The sequence below is a fragment of the Sarcophilus harrisii genome, chromosome 3 (assembly GCF_902635505.1).
Source record: "Sarcophilus harrisii chromosome 3, mSarHar1.11, whole genome shotgun sequence".
Lineage (NCBI taxonomy): Eukaryota > Metazoa > Chordata > Mammalia > Dasyuromorphia > Dasyuridae > Sarcophilus > Sarcophilus harrisii.
In genome coordinates, this window is record NC_045428.1 from 82,747,733 (window position 1) to 82,763,041 (window position 15,309).

Consider the following 15,309-nt stretch of genomic DNA (forward strand, 5'->3'; position numbering starts at 1 on the left):
ACATGCTAAGATAAAGTTGATAAATAAGACTCACATCACAATTCCTCTGTTACTTAATAAACAGATAGCCTGTAAGGATTACCAAGGCTAAAAAATTATATAGTTGAGGAAATTGAGATAAACAGAGTCAAACGACTTGCCCAAAGTCACACAGTTAGTAAGCGTCTACACTGGATTTGAATTCATATTTTCCTGATTTCAGGCTCTGCTCTATCCACAGCACCACCAAGTTGCATGAACATGCTACGGTAGAGCTTGATATTTTATCCATGGCCTTCTATGTTATAAACATGGTACTGATATCTAAACCAATAAAAATAAAGCAGAGAAAGAAAACTACAGACCAGTAATCACAATGAATAATGACATAAAAATGTTAAGTAAAATGTTAGCAAGTATGATATAATGACATATTAGAAAAATAATACATTATGAGTAGGTTGGGTTGGAAAACAATAACTAAAAAAAAGTGAATAAAAAACATTTTTAGTCAATGTTGGAAAAATTAACCATGCATATGCTTTGTAAATAAAAAGCTTTAATAAAAAAAAAAACCCAAACATTTTTAAAAGTAGGTGATCATATCAATTGATATTTAGAAAGCTTTAAACAAAATCCAGCATCTATTTCTACTACAAATTCTACAATCTATATTAGTAAATGGGCTTTCTTTAATACAGCAAATAATAACTATTGAAATCAAAGAGCACACATTATGTGTAATGGAGAAAAGTTAGCCTTTCAATAAGATCAGGGGAAAAGGATACCCACTGACCCCACTACTATTTAACACAGTACTCAAAATGCTATCTGTAGTCATAAGACAAGAAGAGAAATTAAGGAAATAGACATTGCAAAGAGAAAACAACATCATCACTTTTCACAAACTAAATGATGATTGTTTTTAGAAAACCCTAAGGATTCAGAAATTGAAATAAGAAATTCAACAACATAAATCATTAGCATTCTTATATGTTTACAACAAAACTTAGGAGAAAGAGCTAGAAAGAGAAATTCCATTTAAAATAATTAGAAAATAATTTTAAAATAATTAGAAAATAATTTAAAATAATTAGAAAAGCTATAAAATATTTGAGAATTATATGAATATTATGAATTATATGAATAATATGAATCCAACAATAAATTTTTTCAGAAATAATCTAAATAACCATAAAAAAATCAATTGCTTGTCAGTAGGTCAAGTTAATATAAAAATTAATAAGATCCATATTGATTCATATCTATAATTCATCCCAATCAAACTACCAAAAGAATATTTTATAAAAATAACAATTTCTGGAGGGGATGTGGGAAAACTGGGACATCGATGCATTGTTGGTGGAGTTGTGAACGAATCCAACCATTTTGGAGAGTAGTTTGGAATTATGCTCAAAAAGTTATCAAACTGTGCATACCCTTTGATCCAGCAGTGTTACTATTGGGCTTATATCCCAAAGAGATTATAAAGAAGGGAAAGGGATCTGTATGTGCACGAATGTTTGTGGCAGCCCTTTTTGTAGTGGCTAAAAACTGGAAACTGAATGGATGTCCATCAGTTGGAGAATGGCTGAATAAATTGTGGTATATGAATACTATGGGAATATTACTGTTCTGTAAGAAATGACCAACAGGATGATTTCAGAAAGGCCTGGAGAGACTTACATGAACTGATGCTGAGTGAAATGAGCAGAACCAGGAGATCATTATATACTTCAACAACAATATTATATGATGACCAGTTCTGATGGACCTGGCCATCTTCAGCAACGAGACCAACCAAATCATTTCCAATGGAGCAGTAATGAACTGAACCAGCTACGCCCAGAGAAAGAACTCTGGGAGATGACTAAAAACCATTACATTGAATTCCCAATCCCTATATTTATGCACACCTGCATTTGATTTCCTTCACAAGCTAATTGTACAATATTTCAAAGTCTGATTCTTTTTGTACAGCAAAATAACGTTTTGGTCATGTATACTTATTGTGTATCTAATTTATATTTTAATGTGTTTAACATCTACTGGTTATCCTGCCATCTGGGGAGGGGGTGGGGGGGGTAAGAGGTGAAAAATTGGAACAAGAGGTTTGGCAATTGTTAATGCTGTAAAGTTACCCATGCATATAACCTGTAAATAAAAGGCTATTAAATAAAAAAGAAAAAAAAAAAGAAAGAAAGAAAGAAAGAAAAAAAATTCCATAGCGGGGAAAAAAAATAACAATTTCATCTGGAGAAACAAAAATTTAAGAATCACAAGGATAATAATGAAAAGGGAGTGAGGAAAGGAAGGAGGTCCATCAAAACCAGATCTCAAACTTTACTACAAGGCAATATATTCCCTTTCCTCTTCTGATGCTGCCACCACTCTAGTACAGGCTTTCATTAACTCATGCCTCAATTATTGCAATAACCTGTCTCTTCCCACTCCAATTAATTCTTCATTCAGCTCCTAAAGTAATCTTTCTAAACAGAGGTCTAATCATACCCCTACTCAATAAACTCCAATGGTTTCTTATTGCCTCAAAGAGCAAATCCAAATTGTTCTGTTAGGTGAAAAATACCAGGGATATAAAATTGACAGGATTGATAGATGAATGAATGAAAAATAAATGAAAAAGTATCTATTAAATGCTTCCTATGGTCCAAGCATTAAATTTACATATGAATATACAAATAGAAAAATAAGATAATCCCTGCTCTCTAGGAATTCATATTTTAATTAGGGAAAACAACATCATTATTAGGAGGGTTATGAACCAAGCTGAACCCTCAGTTACTTCAGCTGTAGGGAAAATATACAGATTTGGTAGCCCTTAGGGTACAGCAGAGAGTATACAGGAATTGCTGAGGATCTAGACTACAAAAAAGGAAGGCTCAGCATTCCCTTTTTCTTACTATACAGATTGAAGTTGGTCATTTTCTGTTTGTCAAAGCCAATAATTATCAGAGATTTCAAATATAGGAAACTGAGCAAGAGGATCAGAAGGCCCAAGCACCAGTTATTTAAAAAGCTGCCCCAACAGAAGTTTCTTTTCCAGGTGCAAATCTCAGCAAATATCTTCCAACCTTTGTGAAGTAGGGTTATATGTGGGAAATATAGAATATACAGGAAATCACCCCACAGTGAAAGTAAGTCTCAGCTATTTCTTCTGCTGCTCATATTTAATTTGTGGGATCCTTTTTGAACTGCCATTTCCATGTTTATCGAGTCATTATTTTTACTCAGAGAGAGAGCTGAAAACTGCAACACTTGATAAATAATTTTGTTGAAGCGAACAGGAATTAGAAAGCACTTACTTCCTTTCCATAAAAAGGGAAGGAAAGGGGACCACGGTTGTATGATGTAAATATTTGTGAACTTAGTGCCTAGGTACTTACGCAAATATTTAGTTTTGTTAAACTGTTTCTTTATTAAAAGTAAAGAATCACTGGTAGCAGGGGTGAAATGAGGTAATAATAGAGTTGAAAATTAAGTAAAAACAAAAAACATCAGAATCAGGAGAAAAATGTATATATTAATTTGTATATTAATTATGAGATTGTAATAATGAAATATTCATGGCAGGTCTTTTTGAAGTAGAAAAAACTGGATGTTAATGGCATGGCTACTAAGTAGTAAATTGTTAAAAAAAAAATTCTGGTACATGAAAGTAATGGAATACTTTTATGCTATAAGAAATGACAAAAGAGACAGTTCAGAAACCCTGGGGAAACCTATCTGAACTAATGCATAGTGGAATAAGCAGAACTAAGCAAACAATTTTTATAATAATATAATTTTTAAAATCAGAACCAAAAGAACAATTCTCATAACAAATTTTTAAATCATAATTTTACATTCAACAAAAAAAATCTATTTTTCTCTCTCACTCCCTTATTAAAAAAAGAAAGGAAAAGAAAAACAAAACCCTTGTAACAAATTTGCATAATTAAAATAAATTCCTACATTAGCCATATGCAAAAAAACTTATATGTAGCATTTCATCCTTGAATCCATCACGTCTCTATCAAGAATTGGATACACGTAGTTCTCTGAAATCAATATTGATCATAACTTTATAAACTAATTTTGAAAAACTTAAGAACTCACATCAATATAGTGATTAATCTCTATCATAAAGACCCAACAATGAGACATGTTATCCACTTCTTGATAGATTCAAGATTTGAAATAAAACTTACATTTTTGGACATAAAAATTTGGGAATTTGTTTTGTTTGACTATGTTTATTTGTTACCAGGGTCTTGGGATTTTTGTTTGTTTGTTTGTTTGTTTTTCCTGGAGAGGGGAGGAGAGAGGAAGAGAAAATAAAAATGTTTGCTAATTTAAAAAAATAAAAATAAAAAAACTTAAAATGGAATATTAATAAAGTTTATTTTAAAAGGAAAATAGTATATGACACTGCTCTTAACAGAATCTGGGTGGTTATTTGTGGTGAAACTTATTAGATACAAAAATAAAAAGTAGAATAATATGGTCAAAAGAGCACTGGCTATACAATCAGGAGGAAGTCAGGGTCTCTTCTTTGATTCTCGATTGTTCAGTTTTCTTATTTGTAAAATAAGTAGAATAATTCTTTTGTTTTCCTGCAAGCTAATACTTAGAGCAGCAGATATCTGAACCCATATGCCAAGATACACTAGAAAGTCTCAAAGAGGTCGTAGAAACCATAAGCCCACCTAGTACTTTGATCCTTATTTAGTTCTAACAATATGTACATCATGACGCAGAAATAATAAATAAGTAAACATGTTTCCTGTATCGCATGCATATGTATTACTCTATGTATTATTACTCTTTTTCAGATACTTTTATGTTAGTAAAACCACAAATTCATTTTAAAAACATTGATGAATTCATAGGAGTTTTTAATATGTATTTTCTATCAATCTCCTGTCATATGTAGATCCATAAATGTTTTTGACTTTTAAAAAAGGGGTCCTTCTCCCCAAAAAACTCGGGAACCACAGAAATAGAGCTTCTGACTGATACAGTTAAAAGTGGTCTTTTCAGATAACAACTGGGAATACTTAAAGTGGACTACAATTGGGTCATAAATCTTCCAAGTAGAAGAGCATTAAGGGCAGAAATTGAAGATAAAAAAAATCTGGAATTAGTCCTAAAGATCATGTATTACGTATAACAAATTAAAGTCACTAACAACTTTTAGGACATTCCAACCAAGGTATAGATATGTGTGGGCATGACCACTACACAGGGGAAGAACAGTTACTAACCAAAAGAAAGTCTGGATTTATGAAAAATATATTCTAAATTCAAAACACTTTAATGTGTCTTTTGTTAATGCCCTAAGGTAATATGAATGTAAAAGGTGAGGGAAGTAATATCTGAGACAAGCCCTGGGAAAGAGGATTTTATGAAAGAAAAATCATCTAAATATTATGCAAATTTGTACCTAGTAAAAATAGAGCATAATTAGAACACAGCTAATTCTCCCTTCTGAAATTTGTTAAATTCTTCTAATAATCTAAAAAATAATCTAAAAAAACCACTAGCAAAAAATTGGGAACCTTACTTCCATTCAAAGCTAAACCACACATACCAATCTCACGCCTTCTAATTGATTAATTCTAAAATATCACAACTTGAAAGGACTTTGGAGATCTAATCCAGGGAAGCAACATGGCATAGTAGGGTACCAGTTTTAGAGTCAGAAAGGTCTAAATTCAAATTTGATCTCAGATATGTCCTCACTAGCTATATAACCCTTAATATATATCCTTTTATAGTACACTATGTGTTCTGGGGACATGGAACAGCCCACAGAGCACAGAAGAGACAAAGAGATTAATGCAAAGTGAGGATGGAAAGAGAAAACGCTTTAAAAGAATAAAGTAGTTCCTCTCTAATAATTTTCACAAAGTGGACTTCATTGGATTGTTTTACAATGCTCTTTTATCAATAAGCTTAATACATGTTTTTTGAATAAATTAATGGATTATTCTAATTGAAAAATACATATACCCTATTTATATCCTCTCAAAAGAGAGAAAGAGAGAGATCCATTTTACAAATGTCAGAATTCCAATGAATGAAAAAAAAATTGCCCAAAGTAAGATTTCTCATGCACTAAATCTATAATAAGAATTCTGAATTCAAATTCTAGCTCTGCCAATTAATTTCTTGTATTTGTGGCATTGGAAAGACCCCTTTTGAAAATATTTAACTTAGTGTAGTGAAAAGGGTGCTGGACTAAGTCAGGTTATAGGACTAAAATAATAAATTTGTTCCCTTCACTTTTCTCAGGCTTCAGTTCTATTCCTGTAAAATGAGAACAGATTAAGTGACTGACCTCCAAGAGCTTTTCCAGTTCTAAATCCATATGAAAGTCACTCAACTATCTACCTAGCTCCCAAATCAGATACCTGACTCCTGAACAAAGCCAAGTATCTAAGAGAGGCCACTGGGTAATATAACAACTCAGATGACTGCTTCTAAGTAATTCTAGCCAAGAAAGCTGGAAGGCTATTGGCTAGAATATAAACCAAGAAATCATTTTCAACGTTTCACCTATTTGTTGCAATTTAAGATTCACTATGATTCAATTTACCTAGGCAGAAATACTCAAGGTTTTAGCACCCACCTCCATGTAAAATAGGAAGACTGCTCAGACACTAAACCAATGACTTGGTTAAGAGAAAGAGACTAAGCGCAGTGAGTATTTCAATAAATGTGCCTAAACAGTATGCATAAAATTTTCCAAGCCTAATTAAGCAACTACATCTCTCTGTACACGTACCTTATTTACTGAATCTACTCCACGTGGTACTCCAGTTCCAAATTCCAAGGTTATTCCTGATAAACATCACAAGTGTCCATTGTACCCCTTTCATATTTCCAGCTCCAAAATAAGTCACTTTGGGTTTTAAGCCTCAGAGATAGCAAGGTATCCCTTCCGTAAAGATGTGGAAACTGAACCAGAAACAGGAAAGTGACAGTTTCTCACTTTCTCAGAACTTGATGGAAACTAGAAAACTCCTAATCCCAAGTAGCCAGTAGAGAGCAACTAGAAATGGAGGGTCAAGTTGAGACCTGTTTCTTGGATGAATACTTCCTCTTTCAAAGGAGACATTTTCTTTTCATTTTTTCATGGCAAGACTCCCCTCCACAAATGCAGATCATTAAGGTGTGGCCTTACAAAGTGTTGCTTTTTTTTGCTTTCCTTGTCAGAGCTTCTCTTTTGCCAAGTAAAGTAAGGAGTTAGGACTTACTTATAATTTATAAACTCTGATAATTTACATAGCATAAGCTGAGTCAGAAAGCTTTTTACTTTTACTTTCATTTTTCCTTAGTCTGAAACATAAAAGGAACTTCAAAATGCCAGTGATATGCACTGAATGCATATAAAATCCACAAAGAAAGAAAGGAAATTGCAAAGTAGACAATCCCAGCCAAGCAAAGATAAAGTAAATACGCCCCTGGAAAAGAAGAATGTCCCGTGTCTTGGAATCAAAAGTATTTCATTTGAGACTTGTGAAGGAATTGGGAAGAGCAGTTTGAATCTATTCCTGGTGTACTATTTATACCTCTGATTTTCCTCAATCCCCTAGTCCAGTCCCGCCTTCCATTATAGCTGCTTTAATTAAAATAATGCATTTGACTTGATTAGTTCTTGATGAATATCCTTAAAAAGAAGTTTGAAATAGAACTAAAATCTTCTAAGAATTCAGAAAGGACCATATAACTGACTGACAGAAGTATTAATGAACAATAGTTTAACCTATTTGGGTACCAGAAGGCATAAGAAGTTAAAACTAGAAAGTCAAAGAAAACTAAAAGTTTCCTTAAAGAGAGATTCCATACCATTGGAGAGGTTAAAAAGTGAAGTTAATATTAATCATCTGAAATGAATTTCTTCAAATTAATTAATACAAATAAAAGAATGATGCCTTTCTTTTATTACTTCTAATTAATGACCCATTTCTGGAATGTGGACACCTTGAGGCAGTGAGCCTCTTGTAAAATAGGTATCAAGAAGCCACTTGTAAAAATAGATATCTAGAACATTCTAAGAAATTAAATAAATGATGACCACAAATTCCCAACCGACTACTTTGTATCTTTAAAATGTGTGTGAAGCTATGATAGCCTCCCTGAAGAGAACCACTCAGGTTATGGATGCCTCTTCTTCCAAGCTAGCCTGAAGAGGAGAAAAGAAACTGTTTCACCAGAATGATAAATTAGGGTCCACAAGTATCAAAATGGCTCTCTCTCTACTCCTCCATTCTCACCAAATTAGTTAAATTGAGTTGGTACATAATAATGATGAAATGAAAAGAATCTAAATCAAAGTGGTTTTCCTTTTCTCTCTTCTCCACAATTCCCACATCCCAAAATTCCCTACTTTCTCTTCTTTCCCTATTTTACACACCTTGCTTACACATTAAAACTCTATCTGCTGAGCATGTGATATAGCCATGTCATATGTGCTCTCCCTACGTTAGGAGAGCAAAGAAGGAAAGAGGTAAATGATTCTTTTATTATACCTACAAAAACAGACAGTCCATACCCCCAACCCCAAACATACCCATGTGCCCATTAATGCCCCCACATAAATGACTTGCCCCATCTCCAGAAAAATTCCTGTACTGAAGAACTTACAAATCAACCTCCTCTTTGCAAAGGGACCGGCCAGTTCTGTTGCTTTTTTCATTTTCCCCATTTTTTTCCTTGCCTACTTAGAGCCCTACCTTGTCCTGCACTGCCCCCAACTGGTTGCAACCCTCACATAGGAAAAAAAAAAGCACTTTTCTGCTGGGAAGGACTATTTCATGCATAGAACCAGGAGGCAGGGGCCGGGAAATACCTGTGTTCCTACAGTCCCTCTGACATTATTCTCAACTTTCTTTGCCAGTTTGTTATGTGCAAGGTAAAAATTGAGACTTGTTTCCCTTTGCATTTTTCTTATTACTGCTTTGGAACAATCTTTCATCTGGTTAATATGTTTCATGTAGTTAATAGTTTCTTTTGAAATTAATTTTGCAATTTATTTGTTCAAAACTCTTTTGAAAATTATTTGTTCCTAGTCTTTATACACTAGGAAATTGTTCTAAGTCTTATTATTATTGTTCATTAATTCTCTTGAATAAAATTCTACCATTGGGATTATCAACCATCAATAGATTCCCTTCTCAAAAGAACTTCATTGGGGTTGTTTTTTTTTCATAGAAACCCTTTTTAACTTAACAAATCAAATTAATTTAACAAATCTATTTAAGAGATCAACAAATTGTTTCAAGAGTCAAATCCAACTACTGATCTAAAAAGCTAAGAATAGTTTTTTTTATATTTAAAAATATAGCTTTACTTAAGATTACATTTAAAGTATGAACTTTATTTTTAAATGTTTAGAAAATTTTAAATACAGCTACTTTTAAAGTTTATTATAAAAAATTTTAAATACAGTTTTATTTTAAAATATAACTTTATTAAAACATATTTATTTGAAATTACAAATTGAAAATTTGAAAATGCATAAGACATTCATATCTTACTGTGTCATATAAAAACAGGTAGTGGCCATACTTGACTGTTAGGTCAAAGTTTGCTGACGTTGATCTATCTTATCTTCTATGGTTTATTCTTTATTTGTTTTATTCTTTATTTGATTGCGAATTTTCTGCCTAGCCGTAATTGTAAAAGATATTCATCTGTTTCTACCACCACTCCACCCCAATTTTTTCTATTGTGACATATTATGTTAATTTAGTGTCCATTTGGAAGTTATTGGATATCATGTAATAGTATCACATTTCCAGAGAGAGAAGGATTGATATTCTCTAACTCTCTCATTTTGCAGATGAAGACACTTCCTCCCAGAGAGGTAGAACAATTTACTCAGGGTCACATGGGCACAACCAGAACTTCCAGGGAAAGAAAATGTTGGAATGGCAAGTCCTTTTCTTTCTTCCTTTCCTGCTTTGTTTTTCTTTATTGTTGTTGTTGTTGTTGTTGGCGGCCTTACTTATGCAAAGGAAAAAATTTTCCAGGTTTTCAATCCAGATAAATTTTGAGTCCAGATCCTATTCTCTAGATCAAGAGTTCTTGATTTTTTTTTTTTGAGGGGTCATGGGACTCTCTGGCAGTCTAGTGAAGCCTGTGGACCCTTTCTCAGAAAAATAAATTTAAATAAATGAAATGAAATAAATAGGACTACAGAGAAACTAATTATATTAAAATGCAGTTATCAAAGTGAACAGGAAACTGAATCTTGCCCCATCCAATTCTTGAGTCATAGTTCAAAATATCCTTCACACTTTGTAGCCAGAAAGGAATAGAGAAGCAGAAAGATCAGTAGCCCAATTTTGTATATCCTCGTGTCAAGGTCACTATTCTGTAACCAGTATAAAGGACCATTCAGAATAAAAGAGTGCAAACAACCGATCATTCTACTAAAATCATATTCCAATATTCTCAGGGGGAAGCAGTTCCCAAGACAGCTAAAACACAAATCAGCAGATGAAAACCACTGACAAGAAGAAAAACAATTGGCAATTAGGTTCCCTGGGATTTAATGTGCTTTTTCCTAAAATTTGAACTGCATTTATATTTTTCTTGACCCACATTTGTGTCCCAGTTCATTCCATCTACAGGAAATGTTAACTCCAAATGCCCAGATCTATACCATAACATTAAAAAAAAAAAAAAAAGCTTTTTATTTTCAAAATATATGCATAAATAGTTTTCAGCATTCACTCTTGCAAAACTTTTTGTTTCAATTTTTTCTCCCTCCCTTCCCTCCACCCTCCCCTAGGTGGCAAATAATGCAATATATGTTAAACATGTGCATTTCTTCTATACATATTTCCATGATTATGATGCTGCCAAGAAAAGTCAAATCAAAAGGGGAAAAAATGAGAAAAAACAAAATGCAAGCAAGCATCAACAAAAGAAAACACTATATTGTGAACCACACTAAGTCCCCACAGTCCTCCCTCTGGGCACAGATGACTCTCTCTCCCTCACAAGACTATTGGAACTGACCTGAATCACCTGACTCATTGCTGAAAAGAACTACATCATCAGCATTGATGATGATAAGCTTGTTGTTGCTGTATAAAATGTTCTCTTGGTTCTACTCACTTCACTTAGCATCAGTTCATGTAAATCTCTCCAGGTCTCTGAAATCATCCTGCTGATCATTTCTTTCAGAACAATAATATTCCATAATATTCACATACCTCAGTTTATTCAGCCATTCTCCAACTGATGGGCATCTATTCATTTTCCAGTTTCTTGCCACTACAAAAAGGGCTGCTGCAAAGATTTTTGTACATGTGGGTCCTTTTCCCTTTTCTATGAATTCTTTGGGATACAGGCCCAGTAGAAACTCTGCTGGATCAAAGGATATGCACAGTTTGAGAGCCCTTTGGGCATAGTTCCATATTGCTCTACCGAATGATGGATCAGTTCACAACTCCACCAAAAATGTAGTAGTGTCCCAGTTTTCCTACATCCCCTCAAACATTTATCATTATATTTTCCTGTTATCTTAGTCAATCTGAGAGATTATACCATAACATTTTTCTTTATAAAAGTCCAGTCTGATGTTATGTGAATCTGGGGATTAACTCACATTTCCCTGCTTTTACCATTATCTTGACCTGCAAAACCTTGAGTCATAAGGTTTTCCCATATAGCAGTCAATTCTCCCATTGCAAGCTTCTGATTCATATACATACAGACTTCTCACATGGTTGAATGAAAGCAGGCAAAAAATATAGTCCAAGCTCTGTATATTTTCAACAATATTTCAAAAGACTTCATGAGGGTAAGGACATTTCCACAGCATGGATCTACAAATAGGATAGCCTCAGCCACAACCTATTTAATAGCTAGGTTTTCATGTATTTCTGAGTGTCTTTATACCCCTCACATGGGATCTAATCTCATTAGATTAGACTCGTGGCTAGTCTGATCACACACAAGCATCCATACACAGTCTGGCCCTGTATTTAAATGCTTTCCAATTTGATAGGTTCCATCAGAATTGGCTGAGATTGTAGCAAATCATTGTTTTGCTTTTGTGTTTGAAGCCCCAGCATGTGGTACAGTTTCTTTGATTTTTTTATAGGTTTTTATTGACAGAACATATGCATGGGTAATTTTTCAACATTGACCTTTGTCAATTTTGTCACTTCAGTTCCAACTTGTCCCCTCCTTCCCTCCACTCCCTCCCCTAGATGGCATAATCTCATATACTTTAAACTTGTTAAAGTATATATTAAATACAACATATGTGTACATATTTATGCAGTTCTCTTGTTGCACAAGAAAAATCAGATTTAGAAAGGTAAAAATAACCTGGGAAGAAAAACAAAAATGCAAGCAGTCCACATTCATTTCTCTGGGTATAGCTGGTTCTGTTCATCACTGATCAATTGGAACTGAATTGGATCTTCTCATTGCCGAAGATAACCACTTCCATCAGAATTGATCCTCATATAGTATTGCTGTTGAAATGTATACAGTCTCCTGGTTCTGCTCATTTCACTTAGCATCAGTTTATGTAAGTCTCGCCAAGCCTCTCTGTATTTTTATCCTGCTGGTCATTTCTTACAGAATAATAATATTCCATAACATTCATATACCACAATTTACTCAGCCATTCTCCAATTGATGGCATCTATTCAATTTCCAGTTTCTAGCCATTACAAAAAGGGCTGCCACAAACATTTTTGCACATACGAGTCCCTTTTTCTTCTTTAAGATCTCTTTGGGATATAAGCCCAGTGGTAACACTGCTGGATTAAAGGGTATGCACAATTTGATAACTTTTTGAGCATAGATCCAAATTGCTCTCCAGAAAATGGGATTCACCAACAATGCATCAGTGTCACAGTTTTCCCGTATCCCCTCCAACATTCTTCACTAATTTATTCCTGTCATCTTAGCCAATCTAACAGGTGGGTAGTGGTATCTCAGAGTTGTCTTAATTTGCATTGCTATGATCAATTGTGATTTGGAGCACCTTTTCATATGAGTATATAGTTCAATTTCTTCACCTAAAAATTGTCTGTTCATATTCTTTGACCATTTATCAATTGGAGAATGGCTTGAACTATTATCAGTTTGAGTCAGTTCTCTATATATTTTAGAAACGAGGCCTTTATCAGAACCTTTAAATATAAAAATGTTTTCCCAGTTTATTGCTTCCCTTCTAATCTTGTTTGCATTAGTTTTATTTATGTAGTACAGTTTTTAGAGCATAATCTGTGCTTGTTTAGTCTTTTTAGTTGTATCCAACTCTTTGAGACCACATTTGAGGTTTTCTTGACAAAGATACTGGAGTAATTTATTATCTCCTTGTCCAATTCATTTTACATATGAGGAAACTGAGGCAAATAGGGTTGAGTGATTTGCTCAGGATCACATAGCAAATAAGGATGTAAGGCCATATTTGAACTCAGGAAGATGACTTTTCCTGAGCCACCTAGCTGCCAAACTTGTGCTTAATAAATTCTTATTGACTGATTAAGAGCCTAAAATCACCTTTGCACCAAGTGAGGCTTTAGAGGAAGAATTGAATGGAGAACAGACTATCAGTGAAAAAGGAATATATGTTCCAATATTCTGGTTTGCAAACTGGAAAATGCCTACCCAAGACAAAAGGAAATCAAATTTTGATATCACCTGGATCAATTGAATCTGCAACAGTCAAACCAACTAGATCAGGTTTCTGAATATGCATTTAAGGATTTGACTTCTTCAACCTGGAGTCCCCACTGAACAAATAAACTGGTTAATTGAAGAGTTCTGTTTCATGCTAAGAAGGCACAACAAAGACTGTTGTCTATTTTCCTATTTTCACCTTTTTTGTTTCATTTTCTTTTTTCTTTCTCATGGTTTTTCCCTCTTGTTCTGATTTTTCCTTCCCAATATGAATAATATAGAAATATGTTTAAAATGATTATATGTGTATAACCTATATCAGATTGCTTGCTGTCTTGAGGAGGAAGGAATCAAGGGAGGAAGAAAAAATTTGAAACTCAGAATTTTACAAAAATGAATGCTGAAAATTCTTATCATTGGAAAAAATACTATTAAAATTTTAAAAGCCCAGAAAAAAATAAAGAGGTTTATTATTATTGTTCAGTAGTGGCTGGCTCTTCGCGACTTCTTGGCAAAGATACTAGAACTGTCATATACAGGTGAGGAAATTGAGGCAGGATTAAGTGATTTGCCCAGGATCACATAGCTAGTGTCTGAGATCACATTTGCACTCAGGAGGATGTCTTCCCAATTCCAGCTGAAGCACTCTATGCACTATGGCGCCACCTAGCTGCCATTGCTCTGCAATTCATATAGACAGTAGCATTGGAGTAAGAAGGGATCCAGAATCACAGCTTACATGTGTCAGAGATGGGATTCCAAGGTCAGGTTTACTGAACTTAACACCTGGGCTAGGAGCAGTGCTAGGAAGACAGAAAATTCAGGCAAGTGTTAGATCAAAAAAATCAATTATTTGTATTTGAACTTGGTTTTGGTGATTTATGGGAGACAGAAGCTGGAAGAGCAGTCCACTTTGTTCATGACTTGAGAAGGAAAATGTTGTAGGCTAGGTTGAGCTGATTTTTATAAGCTTTGTCATACTGTCTCTCTTGAAAGAGATATGTATATTTTATAGGAGTTAAGAGAAGGGGGTACCAGAAGAAAATCACCCATCAAAATGTTTCCTCTTTCTGTATATAAATCTTAAACTTTTGCAATGTTTTGCTAAGGCTGGCAAAGCTAGTGCTACAAAGAGAGGACTGGCCTCAGCCCCAGAGCATTTACATCTTTGCTGGTATAAAATAACTATGTTCCAATGTGGATATAGTCAGGTAACATCCTTTCAGCCCCAAAATGAGTCCCTAAGAGTCTTCACTTGGTTTCTGGACTAATACACTCTGTTCTAGGATCTCCAGAGACCTTAAAGTGGACATCACCTGTCTGGCAGAAGAAATTAACCACTTGAATATTGTATGAATGAGGATGGGGAAAGAAATTAACAATTATCATCCCATTAAAATAAGAGGCAAAGAAAATGTTAAGCAAAGGGTCCTGGGCCAGATTGTATAGGATCATGGATTTAGAGCTAGGAAAGAGATTGCTATTTGTCCTTTGTTCTCGAAGTGGACCATGACATCAAGGAGGTGACTCCATGACATGCAAGTGCATTGGATTTCAGTGAGGGAGGGCTGTGCAAGGTCACCTGCCTCACTTTCCCCTCCAGAGCCATCTGGGTCCAGTGGCCAGAGATAGATCAGGATGACTGGAGATGGTCCTGGATAAAATGGGAGA

The 15,309-nt window shown here is 34.2% G+C and overlaps 1 protein-coding gene across 2 annotated transcripts in view; it reads right to left on the minus strand.

The window, feature by feature from the left end:
* The window catches only part of CASP10 (caspase 10), a 31,903-nt gene extending 23,207 nt beyond the window's left edge, over positions 1–8,696 (minus strand). Inside the window, exon 1 of one of the 2 annotated variants that reach the window (XM_012546326.3) lies at positions 8,629–8,696. The gene's annotated coding sequence lies outside the window, so the exon portion shown is untranslated. Of the gene's footprint in view, positions 1–6,766; positions 7,907–8,628 lie in introns of those variants that run through there. The other variant, XM_003775295.4, reaches the window with a different exon arrangement.
* Between the last annotated feature and the right edge of the window lie 6,613 nt (positions 8,697–15,309).